This window comes from Crocodylus porosus, unplaced genomic scaffold (genome assembly GCF_001723895.1).
Source record: "Crocodylus porosus isolate Cpor-Errol unplaced genomic scaffold, CroPor_comp1, whole genome shotgun sequence".
Taxonomy (NCBI): domain Eukaryota; kingdom Metazoa; phylum Chordata; order Crocodylia; family Crocodylidae; genus Crocodylus; species Crocodylus porosus.
This window is the reverse complement of record NW_017728913.1, coordinates 1,263,149-1,283,532: the sequence shown is the minus strand read 5'-3', so window position 1 is coordinate 1,283,532 and position 20,384 is coordinate 1,263,149.

Below are 20,384 nucleotides of genomic sequence, written 5' to 3'. Positions count from 1 at the left end.
TGGCTTAGTCCCACATCCTGCCAGCTGTGCGGTGCCTGCCCCTCACCTAGCTCCAGCCTCAGTCCCTCATCAGCCAGGGTCGGCATGGCTGGAAGCTCCATGCAGCCCCAGCAGTCAGCAAAAGTGTTGGCTTTGGGTGGTGTCTTTAGATGGTGGGATGCAGTGAGCAGGTGCCTAGCTGTGAGTCCCCATCTCCCCTCCCCCTACCCAGGGAGAAGCTGACACTTCTGACAGACAGCATGTTCATGGCTGGCTGTGCTTCCTGGCAGGGGCTTCCCAAATTGCTGGTGGAGGGTACAGCCAGGGAACTCTGTGGGACAGGCTGCTGGACACTCAAGGAGCCATCACTTGGTCATGTGTCACTGGGGATGCTAGGCCAGGACAGGGGATCAGGCAAGGTGTGGCCTGGGTCCTGGGGCATGAGGATGTCATCAGTTGCTGCATAAAGAGTGTGGACTTTCATGCAGTCCACAACCAACTATTGTAGTTGGTGTGCCCACAAGGCCTTGACCTTTATGTGGCACTACCATGCTGACTGGTCATGCCCATGTTTCAGCTTCTTGGCTGACAGTCCCTCATAGACATGGACATTGGACCACCTGCCCCATCTGAACTGGTGCTGCAACCTCTGCAGCACCCCACAGTGCCACAAGATTGCCGGTTTCCTCCTGTGACCAGCTGGGCCCCAGGTACTGGGTATGGGTATGACTGCAGATGAGGAGGACACCATTGTGGGTCCTGAACCAGCTTGCTGGGCACTCATATGGCTGTCCCTGTGCTTCCAGGCCTGGGAAGCTGCCTGCAGTGCCTGGATGGCACGGGCCTAGTGAACGCACAGCAATGCAGTGCCAGCCAGCAGGCTGGGGTGCAGGCAGGCTAGTGAAGCTGACCTACCACCTTCCCAGGGAGATGCAGGGGCTGGAGTGGCTTCAGGCTCCCTGCTGGTATGGCTCAGGGCTCTGAGTGCCTGCAGGCTTTTAAAGATCTGATGCAGGGGCTGTCATAGAGGCAGCCCAGCCCTGGGGCAGGAGAGGCTCCAAGCCTAGAGCCCTGGGTGTAGCCTCGTGCCTCATGCCAACCCCCTAGTAGCAGGAATGACTCAGGAGCAAACTTGATCTCATGTCACATCTATACATGCATAACTGCACAGTTAGTAATTGCAAGTAAATTTGCTATCTGCATATTTACTCGCTATTAAGTGTTTTTACTGCTCAGTAAGCCTGAGCATGTGTAGACGTGTGCGCTTACTGCACAGTAAACTATGGTACTGTGCAGTTAAGCATCTTGTGTAGACACGCTCAGTATGACACCCCTACACATATGGGTAATTGAATGGACAAGGTAATGGACAGTATAGTGGTATATATGTCAGATTTATAGATAACATAGATTTCATAGACATTAGGGTTGGAAGGGACCTCGGAAGATCATCAAGTCCAGCCCCCTGCCCAAAGGGCAGGAAGTCAGCTGGAGTCATAGGATCTCAGCAAGATAAGCATCCAATTTGCTCTTGAAGGTGTTCAGAGTAGGTGCTTGAACCACCTCCGATGGCAGACAGTGGGGGCTCTTTAAATTACTTATAATTCCTAAAGCCATAAAGCAAAAGAAGACACAGAAAATGTTTAAACTATTTTACAAAATGCTTCCAACAATTAACAGCATAAGATCTGCCAAAGCAGGAGCAGGCCAATGGATTCCACAATGAAGTTCTGATTCATTAAACTGTTTAAACATGTCTACCCTAAGAAGAATCTCAGTGAATCACTGGAACTATTCATGAGGTAATAGTTAACAGTGTGCTTAAGTATTTTACTGATATGGTGATTTCATGAATATACATGTTTTATGTAGGTTCATGTTGGATGCTCATAGCTTAGAAATATTTATTAGGATTTGGAAAACTTCAGAGAAAGGTTAGACTCAGCTAAAAGGGAAAAATACAGAAAGATTCTTATTAGTCCATCCTGTTACCCAGTAAAGTGTTACCATGTGTTATTTTCATTTCTTGGGTTCTTGTGTGCTAATATCAAGTATGGTATACATACCTGGCAGGGGAGAGCCCATGATCACAGAGGTCATTTTTCCAGGGTGAGGCCTATCCATTGCACTTCAGGCAGGCAGACCCCTGCAAATTTCCCCAAACGCAGGAAACTTGACTGCAATTTTTTCGGCAATGCAGAACTTCTTTCTTGCTTTTCCCCTGGCTTGCTCCTTGGGTCCTGGACTTGCACATAGGATACCTTCCACAGAATTGGAGAGTATTGGAAGACCCAGGTTGATGGGTCTGGGAGACAGGATACTTACCCTGTGTTAGACCCATACAGCTTGAACAATTGAGCTCTGTTCAGTTGAAATTTGGAACTTGACTCTTGAGATTTACCTAAGTGAATTCAGAACTGATCGGGCCCTTGAAACACTAGATATTGTATATATATAATTGTAGTGTTGTTTCTATTTTCAGTATTATTCAGCTTTCTATTTTTTACCTTTAGCCCTGAACAGCCACCAGTTATGTGATGCCACCTTGTGGTCTTTCAAGATGGAAGATACTATAAAAATGTTACTATCTTCCTCATAAGAAACATTCAGTATGCTATATTATCTTATGCTATCCTAAGTTTGGTTCTGACATATGGAAAAACATGAGAGAATGAAAGGGGCATATATTAATACATATTATGGAAGCATAATTAGCTATACATTTCAGCAGGAGATGTGAATTATCAGTTCACAACTGTACCTCATTCAGATGACCTATAGCAAGGGAACCATGTCATATAAATAATTCTACAAGGTGAGGAAACAAAGTCCTAACACTAGCTAAATTTGTCTTTTTTTCTCCACTATGCCTGTTGGAAAGCTTCTTAGTTCCCTGATAGTAAAAAAACTTAATCTAATTTCCAGCTTAATATTTATTCACCCGCAGTTTATACTCATTTGTTATTGTGCCAACATTGTCCTTTAGCTTAAATAGATCTTTCTCTTGGGTTATTTAGTCCTTTAATTTATTTATTTTGCTAGTCTAAAAAAGCCAAGTTCTTTTAATCGCCTTTCATACAATAGGCCTTCCATTCCCTTGAAAGTTGCAGTAGCCACTCTATACTAGTTCCATTTTGAATGATCATTTTTTAAGCCTGTATAACCAAACTTGTAAAAAGTATTCCAGATGAGGTGTTATTAGAGCTCTGTATAATGACGTTAATATTGTTTTTGAAATACCTCTCCTAATGCATTTTAGGATTGCATCTGCCTGGATGCATCTACACATGCAATTAATGTACCCTGATAAACTGGTGCAGTTTACGCCCAAGTCAGCTGCTCCTAGGTGCAGCATCTACGTGTGCGCCTGGACCACAGCACTTTGAGCTGGGGTGGACCAGCACCAGGCTGGAATGGGGCCTGGAGGGTCAGCCCTAGGCTCCAGATGGCAGCATTGGGCAGTGAAGGGGCTGGTTGGGGCACAAGGGTGCTACAGTGTGAGGCTAATCGGCAGTCAATTCCTACACTTTAGCACCCTAATTCCCCAGCCAGCCCCTGTTGCAGACTACATGTGTGCTTGATCACATGCAATTACTTTGCTGTAAGATAGTACTTGTCCTAAACAGTATTATCTTATCTTAATTAATGTACTGTGCCCTAATAGTGGCGCACATGTAGACTGTGATACTTTACTGTAGAGCTAATTAGTCAACTTTGAGGTAAAAAGCATATGTAGATGCACCCCCTTTTCACAACCATATCACATTGATGGTTAAGTCATTCCTTGATCAACTAATGCACCCAGTTCTTTTTCTTCTTCTTTTATTTCAGTCAGACAGGTTCCATGATTATAAGGATGTGGGACTCTCTAAGGATGGTGATACATGTTACCTTTCAGACGTGCTAAGAGCTCCTAAAACAGGAGTTTCCATACATCAGAACAGGAAAACATGAGCTAGGTGCCCTCTGAGAGTCTCAGAGACAGTTTGTTTCCAGCAAGGACTATCTCTAGTTCATCTTGGGCAGCTTGTGTTGCAGCTTATGGGGCCAAAACAAGTTATGATCCCAAGATCCCAGGATGTATCCAGCCTTCTCTGGTTGGACACTTTATCTTGCTCCAGCATGACAGTAGGAAGAGCCAGCAACTGGGGGAGTCCTCTGTCATTCCCCTCTCCTCCCATTTGGGCTCACTCCGGCTCCAGGGCTCCTCCCCACACCCAGTTCCCTGCTATCCAGCCCAATCCCTGCCCCTAGTCCATTGGGGCTCACCGCCCTACCCCTGGTCCCTTTCAAATCACCCCCACTCCTGCCCCACAGCTCCCCCACCCCCCGGCCTTTAACAGCTCATCTTCCACCTCCCTGGATTTTTGTGATTTACCTCCCATGCCCCTAGCCCTTTGGGGTTCACCCTTCTCCTCTGGTCCTTCAGAGCTCACCCCTTACCCACTGGTCCCTCAGAGCTCAACCCCCATCCTTCAAGGCTCACCGTCCAGATCCCTGACCCCTTTGGCTTATGTCCCACTCCAGCCATTTCCTTCCTCACTTACCTGCCTTGCCAGCATTGTCTTGGGGAAGCGGGCAGGAAAGAGTAACCCACCTTCTCACAACCACAGCTGCTTCCTGGGCTGAGCCCAGGTGCTTTATTGAAGTCTACGTAGATGTGATTTACTACTTTTCATTTGTATAGAAAGCCAGTTATGAGAGATCTCCAATTAATCTGAACGCTCTACTCTTGATAGTGAGTAAATGTTCTTGCTACCATGCACGCACATCACTTGTCAGAATATTTGCTGAGATATCCCTCTGTATTTCACAAAGCAATTTATATTATTGTAAATCTATTACAGCTCTTCTGGCTCCTGACTGGAGAGGAATTAATGCAGAAGGAAGGGAGGTTCCATAGCAGTATAGAGGGACTAGGGGCAGACACAATAAAGATAGCTGCTTCCAGCTAGTTCTAGTACTGATTCAGATGACTGGGGAGAGGTTTTTAGGGCTGCCTATTTCTCTATGCTGGCTTACAAATAACAGGGCACAAATATATAATATAGACAAAAACACTTACATTGAATAAATTAATAAATGATACCCCACCTGATCCTGTGACTTCTCTGCAACAGTAGAAAAAAAACCTGCTTCAAAGTCTGAAAATTGACCATGACTGAGCTAACAATTTATCTTTTGAGTTTCTACACCATTTTCCATAGTAGAAATATATCTTTCCACTGTTTTGCCTAATGAACCAGTTTGGCACAGGAAGTCAGAATTAAATAACTCTGAAAATGTCAAGCTACTATCAACTGCAATAATCAGCAAGAAAGCAATTTCAGGTCCTTTGGAGTTATCCTTAATTATTTTGGAAAAAGTTCTAAGTGAATGGTAAAGAAGGTCTAGTCTAATAACTGCTTGATCATGCTCTCAAGGGCATAATTCCAACCAACTTAACATGGGGGCAGGATTAGGCCATATATCCTCACAATATTACCAATTCTTTGTCATTTTCCTTCGCCTATCAGTTAAATGCTTTAATCTATTACAGTTTATTTTCCCAATTCCAAACAATGTAAAGATCTTGTATTTCTTTCATGTATGCTCATCTTCCTTGGGACAATTATCTCACTTCATGAATGATTTCTCACTGATTTTGGTATACTGTGCTAAAGGTCTCAGCTAGTCTGTGTTACTGTACAAATAAAAAGAGCTAAATCCAGTGTGTGCCCTTTCATTCTTTGTTTCCCATTCTTTCTGTGTAGAGATTCTTTGAAGAATCCAAGGAATTTGGCATTGGCAAAGGTCATATTGGAAGTTATCAATTCAGCCTTAAGGGCAGTTAAAATCTCAGTCTCTCTCTCTCTCTCTCTGATCACCCACAATCTTTCAAATGTGGATCTCATATTGGACATCTGGCATGAAAGTGTTTGGGGTTTATATGTTATTAAAAATAGGAGTCTACTCTCACAAAGCGGGTAGGCATTATTTCACAATTGTGCCTTTTATACTTTGACGTCAGATATATTTGATGTGCATTTTATATTCATGTGTGTGTTTTGCATTTTAACATGCATATTATTGGGACATGCAGGTCAGAAAATGTTTGTGAATCCAAACATAACATAGTGGATAGAAATAAACAGAGTTGCTGGCAATTTTAACGTTGTATTCAACTGGGTTGCTGCCTACTGCCATCTATATCTATCTTATATTGATGGGCTGAAAGTATATGTTGGTACACAGTTAGCTCCTGGGACTAACAAAAATGATCTTTCTTCCAATGATAAAATAGAAATTGGCTAGAGCCCTAATCTACATTTTTAGCTGACAGGCATTCAAAACTTTTTATTAGTTTTGGATTACTTTTGCATCAGTGTGTTCTTCCTATCATTGCCAAAATCCCAATTAGGTCCCAATAGGTGTCTCAGTCTCTGCTGGACTGGGTAGACTTTTAAAATCCTACACATTTTGGAATTCCACAGGGTCAGTCAGACAAGGGACATTATATACAGAGACTTCTGGAGATCCTTGGAGTAGAAGAAATCTGAATGCAACAGTTAGCCCAAGTCTGGAAAAAAAAAGTAATGTGGCCTTCTGTTGGTAAAAAAATTGTCTCGAGTTGAGGTCTATGGAATTAATGTTGCAAGGGATTTCCAATCCAAGTAAATCTTTTTCCTTAAATCAATCCAAGTAAACCTCGCTCCTTTAATAACATTTCCATTGATTTTAGGAGGAGTTGTCTTCTAGTATGGATTACAAGATGCATGCTTGGGTCTTAGAAAAAACAAATTAACTGCTACCTCATGGTATATCTGGTAAAATATAAATAATTTACATAGTCAAGTTGCATATTCTGTTCCAAATGTTGACTGAAAGTTGATAAGGCTTTACTCTTTAGGAAAGTGGTTGATTTTTAGTTCTTAAGTATTTCAAGGGCTAGCAAGTTTTCTAAGGTTAGAATATGCTGCCATATGAATCAGAGAAGGTTCATTGTTGTAGTCCACTGTTATTGCAGTATATTGTCAAGTCAGAACCCATTCCCAGAGCAAGGACTGTCTGCTCCTACCCTACCTTCCTTTGGGGAGAGGAGAAAGTATATAGAAGTGAATGGAAGCAGAACCACTGTGGGGAATGGAGAGAGTCATCCCTTATCAATTGTCTTAATTCCCCTTAAGACTTACTTTAAGGCTTAAAAATATTTTTCCTGGATGATGTAAGTGCATATGCTATGTATCGATCTGCATTTATGACTCTGAATCTACTATATTTTCTGAGGAACTAAATTTATATCTTTTAATAAATTGCTCGTGGGACTGACATGCCTGCTTGCACATTAACATATATAAGGATCCTGTCTCCCTCTCTCTCGCTCTCTCTCCAGCAGTTAATTGTAAGCTAAGATTCCCTGCCAGTGATGAGTTGAAAACTTGTTACTGAAATGCTGACACAGTTTAAGCCCTATACATTTACAGCAAAGAAAAATGTTTTAGAGAGTTTATTTTCTGACAAGACTTGCTTTTAGTCAAGGACATGAAACATTATAGAGATGGTGATCATATGGGTACATGTTGAAAACTCAGCTATTTTCCCTTTGCAGAGCTATAGCACAAATCATAAACAACCTAAGTGGAAACAAAGGTGGAATCCAGGGCACTTCTCAAATAACATGTCTTAGTTCAGCTTTTTGTTCCCCTTTGCCCAGATTTTACTTTGACAGCAAACTCATTCTGACAAGCACACTCCTGTGCCATAGAAGTATGGGTCTGAGATTTGTGCAAGATTACACTTTGCTGTCTGAGACTCCATGTCATTAAGGAAAAAAAGTGACTTTTGTTATCTTTGCAGTTTTCCTTGCATTAACTCTTGGGGTTTAGTGATAAAATTAGTAATGCTTGCCTGACACCATCGCATGTTGAGAACAGGCTGTCTCCAGGAACTAATCCTCTGCCACCCACATGCAACCCAGGAATGCTCAACACTTCCCAATTCAAAGCAGCATCAAACTTCATTTCCACACTTTTACTTGAACTTGGCTTGCTCCATGAGTGCCTAAGACTGGTTTGACAGTAACACAGAATTTGAAATAGTGTTCCTATTGAGCGGGTTGCAACTACAATGAGGCCTGGAAAAGCAGTTACTGAAAACATGCTGAAACTAGGGGTTACTGAAATGCCTCAAAGTGAAAGGGTACGGTTCTGTTTTCCCTGTTGCTAAAAAAGATGAAGACATAAATGTCTATAAAATAAAAGCCATACCAAAATCTGGCAATTGCCACCCTCCCCTGCCTTGAGATTAAGCATCTTCAGTCACTTCAAATTGTACCCTGTACCAACTAGATTAATAGGAGAAAATAACTTTTTCTTTGCTGTGGGGATCATTTTCACAAATATTTTGTACTTCATGGAAGTTCTAAGGCCATCCACAGCTTACTGGAAAATATTCTTCAGTCACCCGCCTAAAATGCTGCAACACACTGGATTATACAGTGGTCTGACAAAACAGCAGCATTTTCCTACAGTTGTTAAAGGAAAGGGAACTGGTGACTAAACATGCTATATGTGAAAGATATAGAAATTAAGGACAAATATGTAGGTATTACATCAGAAATCTGATCATTAATTAGCCAAGCACAGGCCTTAAAACCTTGTCCTGCCTTATAACACTAAATAGCAAGTTACTGTATTCATGGGGCTTGCAGATTACTCGATGCTTTGCACCAGAGTTCATTGTAGTAGCCTTGCTAGCAGGCTTTGTAGAGAACACATCCCATAAGCAGGTTCACTTAACTTCAGCCTGTGAAAAGCCTTTCTAGTCTCTTAGGCTAAGTACTGAGGTTCAGAAAGCCTGAGGTGGACGCACTCTAAGTTTTACACCTTCCTTTAAATGCCCTAGATTGGGTCAGGAGGAAACAAAACAGAAATCCCCCCTTCTATGCATGGGGGAAGCAGTTTGCCTACACTGGCTGATGCCAGCAAGTCGGAGGTACTCAAACACACCTCCCAGCAGCTGGGCAACCACTGATCAGCTGGTCCAGCCGTCTCCCCAGCTCCACTCCCTCAGCAGCCAGCAGCTGGGCAGGCCCCTGTACCTATGCTGCCTGACCTGTGTGAGGAGGGATGGTGCTGGGCCTGCACAGTAGGGGCATCTGCGCCCCCCACAGTATACCAAGCCCAGAGAAAAACCTCTGAGCCCTAGGGATTGCAGCAGCCACAATCCCCAGGGTCTAGGGGTTTTCATGCACCTCTGAGCCCTAGGGAACAAGTCTGTTACAATCCCTAGGACTTGGGGGTGAGTCAAACCCCTGAGCCCTAAGGAATATGGCTGCCATAATCTCTAAATCTTGGGGGGTTTTCACTGGGCATGGTGGGGAAGCAGATGCTCCCATCATGCAGGCCCAGCACCACCCCTCCCCACTAGAGCCAGACAGTTGAACCACCACTGATGACAGACTCAGGCAAGAGCCTATCAGTGGTGCTGGGCAGTGGCTGGGGGTGGGGAGCAGGTACTCACACCACATGAACCTGACCCCACTGTGCAGATGCAGCTGGGAGAGCTGAGGTGAGGCTCTGTTTGCCTCCCCTACTCTCCCATGGCTGAGAAACAGGATGGTGGGGCAGCAGGGCTGGGGCAAGCAGCCCCACAGCCTGGCTGAGCCATACAGTGACAGGGGAAAACCCCCTCCACAACAGCCTGGCTCCCACTGTGCAGACTCTAGCTGGAAGGGTCCAGGGCTGGGGTAGGAGCTCAGTTCCACCCCTCACTTGCCCCAGTGATGATGCCAGTGAGGCTGGGGAGCAGAGGCTTTTGCTGACTTGGCTCTGTGACAGCCTGTGGGTGGAGTTGGTCCAGCTCACCCAAAGCAGATGAGGTGGGGAAGAGGCTACCTACCAGCCTTGCAAGGGTGGCTTAGCAGGGGCCACAAAGCATCCTAGGATACTGGTAGACTATGACCTAAGTTGAGTCATGAGAGGATCTGGGACAGAAGTTCAATAGAGTGGCCTAACCTAAACTGATTCATTCTGATACTACATCCATCCAGGTTTATCTTAAACAAGGTTTGGCCTTTTTGAAAATGGTCCATGTGCACTTCTCTTCTGTTATAGGTTTAGACTCATTTCCAATCACTTATACTGATTTATGTATAATTTTTGTCCCTAGCCTTAAGGATCACATCAACAGTGTTTTTGTTTGTACATATGTATTTCTTCAATAAGGAATTCATAGTACAAACAGAAATGTATTGAGGAAAAATTAAACATTGTTTCAGCCCAACATATGAATGGTGAAAAGTATCTACTTCCCTTCAGATGAAAATGGAAATGGAAGGGAAAATAATCTTCAAAGGAAAATGATGTTTTGGAGCGTGAGGGGGCAATGCTTAGCTCTTGAAAGAGGTGTGACCTTTCCTCTGTTTCAGAAATCAGCTGTGGTCTATGACTCAAATGGATAATTGTCCCAAAGAAAAATCAATACCTGATAAAGTTGTGGTACTTAGCCTCTCAGTTCTACCGCTGCAGGTGCAGTGTAGAATTGGAGTATTATTTTTCTTCCATAAAAATTAAGTGGGAGCTTGATGTAATGGAATTTGGTTTTGCCAGGTGAACCAAAGACCTCATTTGTAGAAGGTAGTTATTTGAAGTTGTTTATATAGCCAAGAGTAGGGCAGAGCAGGAAACAATTACTATTCTGAATTTACAATAGGGATTGTCTAAGCCTAAACCTTCCAGAAGTACTAAGCTCCAATAAAGGTGCTTGTGAGAGAAGATAATCAAGAAGCAGGAAGAAATAAATGGTAGGGAGCAGGATTCTAAAAGGTGCTGTTCTGGCAAAGAATAGATATATTTTCTTGGGGCTTTGAAGGGGGCAAGGTTCATAAAACTTCAAGACTACAGTTGACCAAAAAGAGTGGAAGTCAGTGAGATATGTCTAACTCAAGGGCAGGCAAAATATGACCTGAGGGTCAGGTCCAACCCACCAGCCATTTTCATCTGGCCTGTGAGTGAGTGCCCACCAATTAGTTGTATCCAGGCCAGCCTATGGCTGCCGCTGCTACACTCCATATTGAGCCCACCCACTTCCACTGGGGCAACACACTGTGCTCCCATCTTTGCTTGTGGGAAGGTCCTGGCCCCAGCTCTGGTCTTGACCAGTGCACGCAGCTTCAGGATGGGGCTGCTGCTGCTGCAGGCACCTGGGGAACTGCACTACTCCCCTGGCCTTCGGTGACTTTTCCTTCTTTCCCTGCTGCAGCACTCCAGGCAGCAGGTAGAGAAACAGAAGCAGGCAGGGAGAAGCTGCAGCTGAGTGGGAGTGCACTGGGCTGGGGTGGGGCAGTGGGAGCATGAACCCCAATCCAGTGGAAGTGCAGGGTTCCCTGCAACTCACTTGCAGCTCCTAGAACTCAGCCAAAGCCATGTACCATGAGGGGGAGCCCTGCACAATAGACCCAGACACCTGGCTCTCTGCTGCCAAGTGCAGCTCCTGGGACTTGGCTGAAAGCAGCAGGGAGCTCCACATGATGGAGCCAGCTCACCTGGCCCCACTCCCTGCCATCGTGTATAGCTCCCGAGACTTGGTAGGAGCCGTGCACCACCAGGGGGCTCTGTGTGCCATGGGCTGTAAACTCCCTGAAGGCCTGCTGCCTGCTGCTGCTGCTGCAGGAAGTTTGTGGGGGGGAGTCCCCATGTACACCCCACCATAGTTAAACCCCGTCTACACCCTCTCCCAATCCCCTTACATCCTCTCCTACACCCACACCTCCCAATGAACCCCCATCCCAAACCCCCACACAAACCCCCACACTTCCACAAACCCCACACCCATGCATACCCCGCAACCACATCCCCCACACACAATATACAAAAGTAAGGCTAATTTAAGCTATTATGCAATCTCCTCTATATACACTATGCAAACACACAAATCAGTACAAAATATTTCTTTAAATAAAATTTAAATATGTTATTGTAGATGTTTGATTTTTAGTACATTTATTTTGTGGTTCCAAGATGGCAAACCCTGCTCCCAAAAGGAGTACTTCTCGGGGCAAGAGGAGGGACTTCCAGTGGCAAAAGTCAGGGGTTAGGGATGGGACTCCTGGTCCCAAGATGGCCACCAGGGGGTGGGGCACCTGTTAATGGACAGAGTTCTCTTGTGGCCCTTGGCAGCTCACCAAAACTCATTAAGTGGCCCTCCAGCTGTAATAATTACCCAACTTTGGTCTATATACTACCTGTGCCTTTGAAAATCTTCTTTCCTACTGGATACCCCAAATTATTCACTTATTCTACTTAATTTTTTGAGGTGATTGCGATTTATCAGCTTGGCTGAAAATTATCTATTCATGTGATTAAGTGACATGGCTACACTGGGGGAATAGTTATCAGTTTTGGAATACAAAATTAAATTATTTCACTATATACATTATTTTAAAAAGGGTGGTGTGTGGGGGGGGAAGTTATTGGCTATTGGAGAAATTTACTCATAAATATGTATACTAGAGCAGATTTAGTACCTAGCTTTTACAAAGGGAGGGGCTGGTTGGAGGATTGTTTATTTGGTCCAAGCTGCACCCTGCCTTGGGCCTTGTCACTGGTATTTTTGGGACAGAAGATAAGGATCTTGCAAAATAGTAAGATACAAGACAGAGCTGCTGAACACACATCCCCTCACTAAAAAGGACTGATTGGCTCAAATATATCAGAACTACATGTGGCACAATGTTTTATCCAGTCTACAATTAATCTAAAAAGACCAAAATGTTCTTTTCAGTCTTATCAACATTCGTTTTTAATGTCAATTTTATTCTCGACTCAGCATGATCCCATTGTTATTTCTCCTTGAAAAATCCTAAATAATTCTAACAATTCCATAAAATTGTTGCCCTTCAAATATTTGCAGTTGCACACCAAGTACATTTTATTGTCTTTTATCCAAGCCATATGTTTAGCAGAACTTCTCTTTCTTGTTTCTCCTTCGTCTTCTCTTGTTCTAGATTCATGGCTTCATTCATTTTCCCTTATACCTTAAAAATCTTTTTGCTTTTGTACAAATTTATGCTTAATTTTAAATTTTCTTCTCATTTCTCTCACCTTATCCCTTTTACTTCTGTACGCCATTCCATTCTTTCTTGTCGTCACTTGTTTTTCTGCCTTTCTACTTTCTTCTTCATTGGTTCAGTTGCTATTGTTGGAAAGTTGGACTGTTGAATGGAAAAATGAGTAAAATGAGTTTGATATTTCTGTCTGCAGTAGTGACAGAAATTGGCTGCAATGTCTCTGCACACCTATCAAGAATTTGAAAGATTTTTGCAAAAAGCTGTGCATTTCTGCATCTGAGAATGAACTGCTGTGTTGATAGGGAAAGCGAAGTGCCCTGTAATGAAATGAAAGGCACTGTAATCCATTACATGTGCCATGTAATAAAACAATAATGCACCATCATGATTAGCACGTCAATGGCAGGAATTAGAAAAAATAATTATACGATAATTATCTTTTGCTTGATCTGAATTCCATTTTTAAAATTTAAAATTTTAAATTTTTAAATTAAAAATTTTTCAATATAAAGTATTAAGTATAGAGTACAAGTCATGGAGACAGCAGAAAGAGAGATCCATACTAATACTTATATGGAGCTCTTTATTTTGACTTTTAAGGCTAAGGAATAAAGCAAGTGTAGAAAATATTTGAACTTAATCTGGAACCTGTAAGTGGATATGTAGGGCTCGTCATGTGAGATATTAAGTGTCTACTGCATGGGGTTGAGTGTCCTCTATTGCCAACAAAATATTCAGAGCATGGCTGGAGATAGCAGCACCTTTCAGTAATGGCCCTTACAGTAATGCTTTCTTTAGCTATCTTTACTTATGCTGTGTACTCATGATAATTTGCTCACAGAGACAAATGAACCCTTCTCTATCCCCTGTCTGTTCAACCTTCTATACAAAAAGTGGGCTATTCTCTAAACCAGTGGTTTTCAACCCATGACCCAGGTCACGTGTGGTCCAATCAGCACACTGCTGCAGCTCATGTGACAGCCCGTTAAAAAAAAAGTAAAGATTTCTACCTATGGTTTGTTAGAGTCAGGGATCCAGGTTTTCCATTTGCCATGGAAAAACACAGAAAAACATGGATTTTCCCCTTTCAAGGGAATTTTCACAGATTTTCTACTTTAATGGAGAAAAACATGGGAAATGGTGGGTCTCCCCTTCCAGGCTGGCAGAGTTGCAGCCTGCAAGGGGTTGTTTGGGGCTGGGAGGAGTGGGAAGAGGGCAACTGGATGCACATGGCAGTGAGGCAGTGTGAAGAGCAGCTCTTGCAGTTCCCTCCAGGTAAATCTATGCAGGGAAGAAGTTGGGGCAGATTGATGCCCCCTGGTAAGAGAGGGAGTAGAGTAGGGTAGTGCAAAGCATGGCAAGACAGGCCAGGGCAGTGATGGGGGTACTGCCCAGCCAAGGAGGTGTGTAGTGGCTGGGGTGAAAATGTGCAGCTGTGGGGTCTGCCTGCGGAGTGAGATAGAGCCACAGGCAGCTTATCCAGGTGGCAGCAGAGGGGCTGGCTCCCTGCCAGTGTACATGCTCAAGAGGAGGGAGACATGTGGCCCCCAGAATTGGAAATGGGGTGGGGGCAGATGCAGGCTCCCCACTGTGGGCTCAAGGCTTTCTGCCCTGCTGCCCTCCCCTTTCAGGCCTCTGTGGCACAGCAGAGTGGGGAAGCTCAGTGCTGCTGCTGGAAGCCTCACACCAGCCATGCCACCATGGCAAAGTGCCCCCTGCTCATCTTGCAGCAGTGGGCGCAAAACTCCATGCCACTTCTGCTGTCAGGTAGGCAAGGGGTGCCTTGCCATGGTGGTGCAGCCGGGGTGGGGGTCCTGCCAGCGGCACTGAGCTTCCCCACCTGCCAGCACCAGGTCCCATCTGCTGGGCTGCAGAAGTAGCAGGGCAGGGAGCTCTGAGCCTGCAGTAGGCAGCCCACATCCACCCCGTGTCCACGGGCTCTACTGTAGGGAAGGGGAGAAGCTGGGTTACATGCTTCACTCCATCCACAGCAACTGCCACCTCCTGTGGGTGGCAGACAGGGCTCAGGCACTGATGTGGGGTCGGGGCTATGAGCCCTGGCCTTGGTACTGGTCCCATAGCCTGGGGAGGGGAGAGGCCCTCAGTTGTGGAGTGCAGCCCATATAACACATTGGAAGCTGTAAGTGTGGCCCACTATGGCAAATAGGTTGAGAAACACCACTCTAAACATTACTGAGATGCACATGGCATGGGAAGGAACAGATCTACTATATAAGAGATGTGGCTGAACTATCTTTTCAGTACATATTTGGAAGGAGACAAAACTATGTTGCTTATATAATTGTTGGCTGTTCTGACCTTGAATCACAGTAGCTTAAGTGAGATTTCAAAAACAATAAGCTCTAAATTTGAGTAAATCCAACTTTACAGAATCTGACCTTTTAGTTATTTTGAATAACGTTTTGATGGAATACTTATTTGTAATCTATTTTTAGTATACATCCCTCCATGTTTTAGTGTACACACTCATATATTTATATATCTGGTTTGTTTTATATAATATTTTATATGAAAATATAAGGTTGTATATAAAAACACGCTATAAAGGTATGTAGGGAGCACCACACAGGTACACCTCTTTCCATCAAGACATCCAAACTTAATGGAAACCAGCATGAAGAAAATAGTATTTTCTTCCATTGGTGAAACTGTAACCTCATAAATAAATCTAAGGTGACCAAGTTGTAGATCTTCAGGAAAAAGACTGAAGTATCAGATAAAACTAATTCTTAGTCCTAAGTCAGGAGAATGAGACAGATCACTAAAGGAGGGAGGAAAGGAGACACCAGACCACAAAGTTGATGAAAACTTGATTGCGTTGGAAAGAAAAACCAAGCATGGAGCAAGGCAAGATGAGATCAAAAAATGCAAATGCCTTCAGCTGAGCTTCTTAAAAGCACCAGGATATTTGTAGCCTTTTCCAGGCCAAACTGTTTACTTGTTCACTTCACTTTACTACTAACACTTACTTAGTTTTTATTCCCTTACCAGGATATAACATTTACTATTTCACTTTAAAAAGTCAAGAATAGTTTTGTGTTTTCTCCATCTGTTATTTATTTGTATCTCTAAAGTAGAAGAAGCAGACCTACCAGCATTTGCGGTTCTGAAAGCATTCAATTCTAAATGTCCAGGGAACATCAGAAAATGCTTTTTGTTTATAAATATGGTTTTAATAAGTTGACTAAACTTCAGATTGAGAGCCAGGCTGTCAAGAGGGACCCTGTTAATTGTCTATACATTCAGAGCTGGTATGTGGTTTTGCTTATGACAGGAAGCGGGGGCTTAAGGACTAAAATAAAAAGAGTACTGTGATTCTGGATGAGCTTTTGTTTAGGCAAAGCCCTAAATAAAGTTCCAAACATTTTCTCCTACTCTCGGCTTCTTGCCTCATTATGATCGTTTACAGATGGCTCTTGTGGGACTATTATGAGATCCAAGAGCTAACCTTATTCAGACTTCCAAGGCACTTCATGCTAAGGTCTTACTACAGCCCAGTTAATCCAAACAATAAGTAGTATGTCAGCTATTTCATGCTATTCAGCTAACACTCTACAGAAGGTAACTCTACCCTCTGGGACCAAACTTGAAAACTGAGGCTTTGCAGAGAATACAAAAAAAGTCCAAGCAGTGTAACTGCATGAGATCATTGCTCTGAAGATTAATAGTTAAAAGTTAAGGCTTCTTGGTTCTTTGACCTTATTGTAATCCACATAGCTGCTGTGCTTTAAATCCCAGTGTCTTGCCTGAAGTTCAGATCTCTGTAGTTTTCAAGTCTGCTCCGAAGGCAAAAAGTAGTGTCTTTTTGTTTAGAGTCAAGAGTATTTCTAGGCAGAAAGCTACATATTAGAGAAAAATAGTTTATGTTTTAAATCTGATGAGTGTAAATTGAAGACTGCTATGCTGATTGCTCTTTAACTATGGAATCCAGTATGTAGCATCTTTCAGGGATATATAAGAAAATTAAAAAGACTATCCAAGATAGCATAGCCCATTAGAGATGGAATGTTTATTGCTTTTATAAATGCATACTGCTTTATATTATACTTGGCTATGCTAAGAGCTTGACTTCTCTTATGTGGGATTGAAAGTGTTTTATTTCCTTTCACATAAAAGTGTAGACAGTTCCATTTTCTGGTTTTTCATAGTCTAAAGGAATGTATTTTAAGTCTGAGAAGAATACAACAAAATATGCAGAACCTCTAGTTCTTACCTCACTGATTTTTAGTATATTAACAAACCTACAAAGTCAATCTGTTTATAATTTAAGGAAAGGTCTCACTAGACATTACTCATATATATTTTTTAACACTAAAGACATGGTCCTGCTGCCTCTACTCATTCAGTAGCCCTTACCCACGCGAAAATAGACAGTTTACTCACTGAGAATGTTCATGTGAGTAAGGACTATATTGATGAGTAAAACTTGCAGAATTACGCCTGTATTTCATAGCTTTTTTATTTGTGCTAACATAAGGCTTTTATTCAATGTTCCTGAATCCAGACTGACTACTCACTTTTTCATCATAAGCCACACAATATGTATTTTTTAAATTTTACGTTTAGTAATTATGATTATTTGAAATGTAATAAGCCACAACTCTCTTCCTGTTTTATGTAGATGCCTCAATACTCAGCAGACAATTATCAAGGTTTTCAGTGGGAGTTATTTCATCTAGTTTGGCAAAAAGACTGCAAAATATCAACGGGATGTTAATATTTTAGCTTGCCAACAGTGCCAGATCTGATCCAAAGCTAGCCCAGAAGACTGCAAATAATAGCCTGTTAAGGAAAAGCGATGGATTATTTTATCATCACAACATACTACGAGCAAGCACTGCCCTGCCGGGCACTTTCGGCGCTGCATTGCTTGCAGTTGTATAAGCGGTGAAATGCATGTCAGTGCTGGGAAAATGGCAGCGGCACACTTTTGAAGTAAAATACAAAGTAGGTGCTTTAGTTCAAAAGTGCACCGCAGCCATTTCTGTGTGCTGATGCACATTTTGCTGCTTATATGATTGCAGGTGGCACAGAGTGGTGTGGGTCAGCTTGTGTGTGAAGCAGACTCGATTAATCAAGTTTGCTCCAAAGTGGCGGATCTCCAGCACATTGTAGGATGAACAGGTATGTGTAAAAATTCCCTGTGAGACCAGGATAAAGTTCTAATGAGGAAAGTATTTATGAAATCAGCACTAATAGAGTGACACAGAAATCAAAGTTCATTCTTTAATCATAGCTTCAGTAGGTGAGATATTATTTAGTTACTCATTTTTCTTTTTGCTCATAAGCCACTGCAATCACATCATAGTGACTTTGAACTTATTTACTTTTCAAAATTATTACAATTTCAAAATTATACATGGATTGTTGCTTCTTCATGATGAGCAACAGATCATTTTGAGTGGCTGGGATTTGACGTTCAAGCTATTCAGTTTGAACACTTTAAGTCACATCGTATTTTTCTGGTTTCTAATCCAATTAGAATTGAATGTAGTTGAATGTAGTTCAGTGTAGGATGTGGTCAATGTAGTTAACTTTCCTTTTTAGTGCATGTGTTTGTTATAAGCAGAGAAATAAAGAACAACAAGCAAAATCAAGGTAGTACATACTATATTTACTTAAATAAAAGACAAGGTTTCCCCCCCACCAATCAGCATGGGGAAAAAGTCCCTTGTCTGATACTCACATACAAGGAAACCTCATTAAACCCACTATCATTAAACTGCTGCCAAAAGCAGCATGTGCTCAGTAATAGAAACCAACTATAAAGTTGATTAAACACCAACACTGAGCACGACTATAAAACATACAGTTCTTATTGGGCAAACAGACAGATGGGAACCTATCACAAGAACAGATAGGTTGGTATCCATTACTTGTAGTATCCCTCAGTGTCAACTCTTTTTCAAATTATAATGAGCCACTACATTGACTATATTTTGACTTACTTTTCATTCCCACAGCTGAGCTGCACCTTTCTTTCCTGTTTCCAATTATTCCTGTTTCCACACCAGCCTTAAATGTCTGGCAAATATCACCAATAGGGTCCCAAACAGTTCACACAGAAACCCTCTGCTGCCTTCATTCTCAACCTGTCACTTATAATTAGTGTGACCCCATCCTGCACAAGGTAGAACCAGGCCAGGTTGCTCTGTACCTCATCTACATATACATTTTTAAAGAATTCCAAGACTTGTGATAAGAAAATCCCATTATAGTTATGAGTGGGCGTGGCAGATCACATGGATCCTCTGCTTTAACAAGAGGGGACCTTTCTAGTACCTATGATGGAATGAAAGAGGCACTTGGTTTAACGTGTAAAAAACTGCAAACCTGAAAGCCAAAGATGGGACCATCCTCACTTACAGGCAGGAACAACTTGACTGATGGACCGAGCATTCCAAAGAACTCCAGTCAAAGGATGCCATTATCTATGATACTGGCCTAGCTGCAATTTCCCAGCTTCCAATAATGCAAGAGCTAGACCAAATACCAACTTTAAAAAATGTAAAGAAAACTATCAAAAAGGTTGTGCCTGGGAAATCAGCAGGCAATGATCAGATACCTCAGAAGCTTCTAAAGGCAGGGGGGAGAAAGCTTGCAAGCAACTGCCACACATCTCTGTGCCTGCCAGGAAGCCATATACCCCAGGATCTGGAAGATGCAAAGATAATTACTCTATACAAAAATAAAGGTGACAGAGCAGACTGCAACAACTACTGAGAGATATCGCTGTTCAGCATGGTTGTAAGGTGCTTTCAAGGGTCCTGCTGAAAAGACCCTTCCACTCAGTCTTTGCTGAGCGTGTTTACTCTGAGAACCACTATGCATTCAGAGCTGGACACTCCAAGACTGACACATCCTTCACACTACATTTGTTGCAAGAAAAAAGCCATGAACAGCAGATACCTAGCTAAGCAGCATTCCTTGACCAACAAAAGGCCTTTGACGTGGTTAGCAGGAATGGCATCTACAAGATCCTGTCAAAAACTGGCTATCCACAAAAGGCGCTCTCCCTATTTAAGGAGTTCCATGAGAGAACCAACCATCTGGTATGAAAATGAAGCATCATCTGAGTTGAGCTTTGATACTGGCATGAAGCAAGGCTGTGGTTTGTTATCAGATTTGCCCCCTACTTTGGGGTGTGCCCATTTATTAGGGCTAGGGTCTTGGTAATTCTATTAATGTGCTGCTTGTGTTACTTGTGTTTCTATACGGAGCTGTATCTCTCCCTTCTGCAAGCCCTCACCCCCAGTGGAGCTATCTTGCAGGACTCAGTTCAGTGGGGCCGGGTTCCTCCAGTCCCCAAATCAGTCATACACACAAACACACACAG